The sequence below is a fragment of the Callithrix jacchus genome, chromosome X (genome assembly GCF_049354715.1).
Source record: "Callithrix jacchus isolate 240 chromosome X, calJac240_pri, whole genome shotgun sequence".
In the NCBI taxonomy this organism is placed as follows: domain Eukaryota; kingdom Metazoa; phylum Chordata; class Mammalia; order Primates; family Cebidae; genus Callithrix; species Callithrix jacchus.
Genome location: NC_133524.1, coordinates 47,755,154 through 47,763,154, shown reverse-complemented (window position 1 = coordinate 47,763,154; position 8,001 = coordinate 47,755,154). Strand labels below are relative to the sequence as shown.

The 8,001-nt window shown below is 43.5% G+C and overlaps 1 pseudogene; it reads left to right on the top strand.

The window, feature by feature from the left end:
• The first annotated feature begins 1,553 nt into the window (after positions 1 to 1,553).
• LOC100390861 (transcription factor BTF3 homolog 4 pseudogene) lies at positions 1,554 to 2,031 on the top strand (annotated as a pseudogene).
• The last annotated feature ends 5,970 nt before the right edge of the window (positions 2,032 to 8,001 follow it).

Genomic DNA, 8,001 nt, shown 5'->3' with positions numbered 1-8,001 from the left:
AGTGCTGGGATTACAGGCGTGAGCCACTGCACCCAGCCAGAACAAAACATTTTATAGGGAAAAGTCATTTCCCCATTCACATCTCCCAAACACCCAGTTTTCTTTTCATTTTAGTCTATACTAAAAACACAAAAATTAGCTGGGCATGGTGGCAGGTGCCTGCTATCCCAGCTACTTGGGAGGCTGAGTCATGAGAATCGCTTGAACCCGGGATGTGGAGGTTGCAGTGAGCTGAGATCACATCACTGCACTCCAGCCTGGGCAATGAGAGCAAAACTCTGTCTCAAAAATAAATAAGTGAATAAAATATTTTGTTCCTTTTGAATTTTGCACCACACGAGTTTATGACTGTCTTTGTTTGTTCTGCTGTAACAAAATAACCTAAGACAAGGTAATTTCTAAAGAACAGAAATTTATTTCTCACAGTTCTGGAGTCTGAGAAGTCCAAGATCAGGGTGCTGGGCATTGGTATCCGACGAGGGCTGCTCTCTGCTTCCAAGATCACACCTGTTGCTCTGCCCTCACATGGTGGAACGTGGAAGGACAAGAGCGCTCTTCCTTCAACCTGGGAGACTGAGACAGGAGAATTGCTTGAACCCGGGAGGCGGAGGTTGCAGTGAGTAGAGATCTCACCACTGCACTCCAGCCTGGCAACAGAGCGAGACTCTGTCTCAAAAATAAATAAATAAATAGATAGATAGATAGATAGATAAATAAATAAATATGAGATAGACCAAGGGAATAGAAGAGAAAACCCAGGAATGGAAATTGATACATAATTATGAATCAGTAGAAAAAAAGATGGAGTCAGTGGAGCACCAAGCTAGAAAGAGGGGCAGTGGGATGGCTCATCCTAGGTATAGGCAACAAAAAGTTTCACTGTTATGAAGAATTTACAATTAATAATAAGAATGGATAAAGCAGCCTTATTTTAATCATCATCAAGCATCAGTGACTCTGAAGAATGTCAACGATAAAATTCTCCTCCTACACTAGCTGCTGGGTGGACTGCTCCTACCCCCCACCCCCACCTTCTTTGGAATACTACTGGATGGAATATTTAATACAGTATGTTGGGACAAGTGGATAGTAACAAAGAAATAAATGAAAATGATTCAAATAGAGATTAAAAGCTTTATACAGCCAATGGGCATCAGGGAGCACCTCAAAAGTAGGTAAACTTCCTGAGCCAAGGCAGAATTGGAGTTGTCATCAGTAGGGAGAAGAGAGGAGTACATGACTTTGGTCTTGTCCCAGGTTGCAGTTTTCTTTATCTGTAACCATTGCGAAACTTGCAGTTAGAATGGGTGGAATAGGTTTGAGTTTTCAGCTCTTTCTTGGGATGGTTGGTGCTAGGTGCAACCTTATGTTGACAGCTGTGTGTGCCCACGTATTTTTGTGTGTGAAAGAGAGAGACAATGAGAGTGAGAAAGACAGAGATAGACATAGAGACAAAGAGGTGAGGAGTTAAGAAAGGGGGACAGGAGGCAGCCATCTTTCTCTTGTCATATGCTGGTGTTGGAGGACCTCCCTGCTTCAGATTTACCAATAGCATGAATCAAGAAAAGTTAGCCAAACTTCAGGCTCAGGTCTGGATAGTGGGTAAGGGTACAGCTCTCAGAAAGAAGAAGGTGGTATACAGAACAGCTACAGTTGATGACAAAAAGCTTCAGAGTTCTCTAAAAAAAACTGGCTGTGAATAATACAGCTGGTATTGAAGAGGTGAACATGATTAAAGATGACGGGACAGTTATTCATATCAACAATCCCGAAGTCCAAGCTTCCTTTTCTGCTAACACCTTTGCAATTACTGGTCATGCAGAAGCCAAACCAATCACAGAAATGCTTCCTGGAATATTAAGCCAGCTCGGTGCTGACAGCTTAACAAGCCTTAGGAAGTTAGCTGAACAGTTCCCACGGCAAGTCTTGAACAGCAAAGCACCAAAACCGGTAGACATTGATGAGGAGGAGGATGATGCTCCAGATCTTGTAGAAAATGTTGATGAGGCATCAAAGAATGAAACTAACTAAAATTTTGGCTTTTGGAAGCTGGCATGGACTAGATTTAACAAATCAGCTATGTGGTTCCAAAGCAACAGGTGAGAATGTCACCTATTACTAGTTCAGTAATATAAATATTTTGTATATTAATAAGAATACTGTTTGTTCTGCATTTTCCCGTCATTTGATTTTGCATTTTACACTTCCGCCCGGGATATTTTTTTTGGTCAAAGTATGAAGCATTGGTGCAGTTTGAGGGTGTTTTGGTTTTCGATTCCCGGTTTTTTGTTGTTGTTGTTTGTGATGTTTTTGGTGTATTTCAGGATAAGGGATGGATGCTGGGTAGATAACCAACAATGTCACCACATATACACTTACTCCAAGTGAAGTGCACAGGTAGAAATCGTATTAGAGTGAACTTTTAAAGTACCTTTATAGTTTTGTAAGCAAACATGGAGGCCACAGAAGGCAAAACAGTACGGTGTTTGAGCATGAGCTCTGAGGTCAGATTGTAGTGGCTTGAACCCCAGGAACCTTGTGACTACAGCCAAGTTAAGATTCCTGAGACCAGGCGCGGTGGCTCATGCCTGTAATCCCAACACCTTGGGAGGCTGAGTGGGTGGATCACAAGGTCAGGAGATCCAGACCACCCTGGCCAACATAGTGAAACCCTGTGTCTACTAACAATACAAAAATTATCTGGGCGTGGTGGCATGCACCTGTAGTCCCAGCTACTTGGGAGGCTGAGGCAGTAGAATCACCTGAATCCAGGAGGCAGAGGTTGCAGTGAGCCAAGATCGCGCTGCTGCACTCTTGCCTGGCGACAAAGCAAGAGTCTGTCAAAAAAAAAATTCTTGAACTTCACTTTCCTCCTATGTAAAATGGGAATAATGGCTGGGAACGGTGCAAAGGACATGAACAAACAATTCTCAATGATGGAAATGCAAAAAGCTATTAAATATTTAAAATAATTTAGGCCAGGCATGATGGCTCATGCCTGTAATCCTGGCAGTTTGGGAGGTAGAGACAGGAAGATTTCTTGAGCCCAGGAGTGCAAGACCAGCCTGGGCAACATAACAACATCCCATCTCTACAAAAATTTAAAAATTAGCTAGACATGGTGGCATGTGCCCATGGTCCCAGGTACCTGGGAGGCTGAGGTGGGAAGATCACTTGAACCTGGGAAGTTGAGGCTACAGTGAGCTGTGATCGCACCACTTCACTCCAGCATGGGCAACAGAGTAAGACCCTGTCTCAAAAATAAAATAAAATAAGGATGGCGCTGCTGATGATAGTATGGTGCTTTTATAGAATTGTTATGAGGATTAAAAGAAACAACGTATGCTAAAGCAGAGTACTTAGTAAGTGCTCAAAATCACTATGAAATAATTGACCAGGGATTAAAATGTTTTGTGATATTAAATTTGGTTAACAATTGCTCTTATTTTATTAGGATTTGACAGAATTTCTTGAGATGTTTTATTCAGCCTATTAGTCTCTGTTTTCCCCCTGGTAGGATTGACATGTGTTTATGCAAAAAATTTAATATTCCCTGGCCTGCAGTGGCTTGCGCCTCTAATCCCAGCCCTTTCCCTGAGGCCAAGGCAGGTGGATCACAAGGTCAGGAGTTCAAGACCAGCCTGACCAACATGGTGAAACCCTGTCTCTACTAAAAATACAAAAATTAGCCAGGCGTGGTGGCAATGCTCCTGTAATCTCAGCTACTCAGGAGGCTGAGGCAGGAGAATCACTTGAACCCAGGAGGTGGAGGTTGCGGTGAGCCAAGATCATGCTGTTGCACTCCAGCTTGGGCAGCAGAGCAACACTTCATCTCAAAAAAAAACCATTCCCATCACTAGATTCCTATGACAAGAACAAGAAGTTCACCTGACGAAGCATGGGCTGATCTACCTGCCCCCTCCAACTGAAAGAACCAAATATATGATGACATTTATTTTATTTTATTTATTTCTTTTTGAGACAGAGTCTTGCTCTGTCACCCAGGATGGGGTACAGTGGCATGATCTTGGCTCACTGCAGCCTCTGCCTCCTGGGTTCAAGGGATTCCTGCACCCCAGCCTCCTGAGTAGCTGGGATTACAGGCATGCGCCACCACACCTGGCTAATCTTGTTGTTGTTGTTGTTGTTATATTTTTAGTAGAGACAGCGTTTCATTATGTTGTCCAGGCTGGTCTCGAACTCCTGACCTCAAGTGATCTGCACGCCTTGACCTCCCAAAGTGCTGGGATTACAGGTGTGAGTCATTGTGCTGGCTTATAATGACATTTTCATGGTAACATTTATTAAAGAGCTTCTCCCTTTCTCTCCTTTCAGGGCAATATCTCTAAGTTGACTCCCCACTCATAATTTAGATATGACTCCAGAGTCTCAGTAAAGCTCTGAGACTTCAGGCAATGTAAGTTTTATGTAATTTTTTTTCTTTTGGGAAAGAGTCTCGCTCTGTCACCCAGGCTGGAGTGCAGTGGCGTGAACACAGCTCGCTGCTGCCTCGAACTCCTGGGCTCAGGGGTTCCTCCCACCTCGGTCTCACAAAGCTTGGACTACAGGTACACACCACTATGCCCAGCTAATTTTCTCATTTTTGGCAGTGGGGGTGAGTTCTCACTATGTTGCCCAGGCTGGTCTCAAACTCTTGGCTTCAAGGTATCCTTCCTCCTCCACCTGCCGAAGAGCTGGGATTACGGGCATGACCACCATACCCAGCCTCTTTTCCCAACTCTTACACTGCCCTTAAAAATAATACACTGTTGGCCAGGTATGGTGGCTCACACCTGTAATCCCAGCACTTTGGGAAGCCAAGGCGGGCGGATCACAAGGTCAAGAGATCAAGACCATCCTGGTCAACATGGTGAAACCCGATCTCTACTAAAAATACAAAAATTAGCTGGGTGTGGTGGCATGCACCTGTAGTCCCAGCTTCTTGGGAGGCTGAGGCAGGAGAATCTTGTGAACCCAGGAGGCAAGTTTGCAATGAGCCAAGATTGCACCACTGCACTCCAGCCTAGCAACAGAGCGAGACTCTGTCTCAAAAACAAATACAAACGAACAAACAAACAAAAGGCCAGGGTAGGTGGTTCATACCTGCAATACCAGCACTTTGGGAGGCTGAGGCGGGCGGATCACCTGAGGTCAGGAGTTCGAGACCAGCCTGCCCCCAACATGGTGAAACCCCGTCTCTACTAAAAATACAAAAAAATTACCTGGGCGTGATGGCGGGCGCCTGTAACCCCAGCTACTCAGGAGGCTAAGGCAGGAGAATCGCTTGAACCCGGGAGGTCAAGGCTGCAGTAAGTGAGACCCTGTGAGTGAGACCCTGTTTCCAAACAAACAAAAAAACAAAAAACAAAAACCTTGTCTGGTTTTGAAATGTTTTCAAAAAATTTTCGAAATATTTTACCAGTTTCAAAGAAAAGTTGGTATTTAGCATTTTCGGTATTATCCACAATTCAACTTATTTGAATGTAATATAATTGCTTTTAGGTAGTTAATGAGAACAGATATACATTTGACTCTTTTGTCCTTTTGCAAATTGCAGTGCCCAAATACAGAAATTTTTCTTTATGTTTGGGCAAGTCTGGTGAGACGATCTGTGACCTGCACACAGATTTGCTGAAGGACTTTTCTTTTTAAAATAGAACAGTGTGAAAATATTGTAAAGAAAAAAATTTTTTTAGGTAGATGAAAGTCTTATCCCATGATGGTTGATGGGATGGGAAAGACTAACCAACACCCTTTATACAGGTCTCTTGAATAGGAACAATACCCATAGCGGCGTTGATTGATACAGCCAGCAGGTGGCAGCAGGGGGCCGTGCCAGAAGAATTTACTCACTTGGAAAGGCCCTAGCTAAACTGCTGTCTGGGCCTTTGGGCTTAGGAGACAGTGTCTGTGGTGGTTGGAAGAGTGTGTGATGTGTTTCCCAGCAGAAAAAGAAACAGTGATAGGGTCTTCCAGAAGCCCAGGATTAGCATTTGGTGTCTAAAATGAAGGACCCAAGTCAGATGCCGTGACTCACACGGCATATTGGGAGGCCAAGGTGGGTGGATGGCTTGAGCCCAGGAGTTCGAGGCCAGCCTGAGCAACCTGGTGAAACCTCGTCTCTACTAAAAATACAAAAATTAGCCGGGCGTGGTGGCACATGCCTGTAATCCCAGCTACTTGGGAGGCTGAAGCAGGAGCGTCACTTGAACCTGTGAAGTGGAGGTTGCAGTGAGCTGAGATCATGCCATTGCACTTCAGCCTAGGCAACAAGAGCAAACTGTCAAGAAAGAAAGAGAGAGATAAAAGAAAAAGAAAAAAGAAGGCAATTCTGACACATGCTGCAATATGTATACACCTTGAGGACATTATGGTAAGTGAAATAAGCCAGTCACAAAAAGATAGTGTATGATCCCACTTATACGTAGAGTAGTCAATGATCCCACTTATAGAGTAGTCAAATGCATAGAGACAGAAAGTAGAAGGTGGTTGCTAAAAGCTGAGGGGAAGGAAAAAATGGAGAGTTGGTGTTAAATAGATATAGTTTTAGGGTTTTTGTTGTTGCTGTTCATTTTTTAGATGGAGTCTTGCTCTTGCTCTGTCACCCAGGCTGGAGTGCAGTGGCACGATCACGGCTCACTGCAACCTCCGACTCCTGGGTTCAAGCAGTTCTCCTGCTTCAGCCTCCCTAGTAGTTGATATTACAGGCATCTACCATCACGCCCAGCCAATTTTTGATGGAGACAGGGCTTCGGCACGTTGGCCAGGCTGGTCTCAAACTCCTGACCTCAGGTGATCCACCTGCCTTGGCCTCCCAAAGTGCTGGGATTGCAGGTGTGAGCCACCACGCCCAGCCCTACGTTTTAGTTTTGCAGGATAAAAATGTTCTGTAGACTGAATGCACAACAATGTGAATATACTTAATGCTACTGAAATACACATTTATAATGGAAATGATAAGCAAATGTTGGTAGGTGTGGTGGCTCAGGACCGTAATCCCAACACTTGGGAGGCTGAGGCAGAAGGATCACTTGAGCCCAGGAGGTCAAGATCACTCTGGACAACATAGTGAGACCCTGTCTCTAAAAAATACATTTTTTTAATTAGCAGGGTATAGTGGTGTGTGCCTGTGGTCCCAGCTACTCAGGAGGCTGAGTCAGGAGGATGCCTTGGGCCCACGAGAGTCATGATCATGTCACTGCACTACTCCAGCCTGGATGACAGAGCGAGACCTTGTCTCAAAAAAGGAGATCTTGTCTCAAAAAAAAAAAAGCTAAATTTTATGTTAAGTGTGTTTTACCATAGTAATAATAATAATAATAAGCTCTCCTCTACGGCTGGGCGCGGTGACTCACGCCTGTAATCTCAGCACTTTGGGAAGCGGAGACTGACAGATCATAAGGTCAGGAGATCGAGACCATCCTGGCCAACGTGGTGAAATGTCTCTACAAAAAAGAAAAAGAAATTTCTTCAAAAAAAATAGAATATTCAACATCCTTAAAGAAAAGAACTTTCAGCCCAGAATTTCATATCCAGCTAAACTAAGCTTCACAACTGAAGGAAAAATAAAATCTTTTATGAACAAGCAAGTACTCAGAGATTTTATTATTACCACCAGGCCTGCTTTACAAGAGCTTCTGAAAGAAGCATTACACATAGAAAGGAACAACCAGTATTAGCCTTTCTAAAAATATACCAAAAAGTAAAGGGCATCAACATAAAGAAGAATTTACATCAACGAATGGACAAAACAGCCAGTTAACATCAAATGGCAGTAATCCCAAATTTAAATCGACTAAATCCCCCAATCAAAAGATACAGCCAAAACCCAGCAGTATGCTACATCCAGACCCATTTCACATGCAAGGATACACAAAGACTCAAAACAAAGGAATGGAGAAACATTTACCAACCAAATGGAAAGCAAAAATAAATAAATAAATGAAAAGCAGGAGTTGCAATTCTTGCCTCTGATAAAATAGATTTTAAAGCAACAAAGAT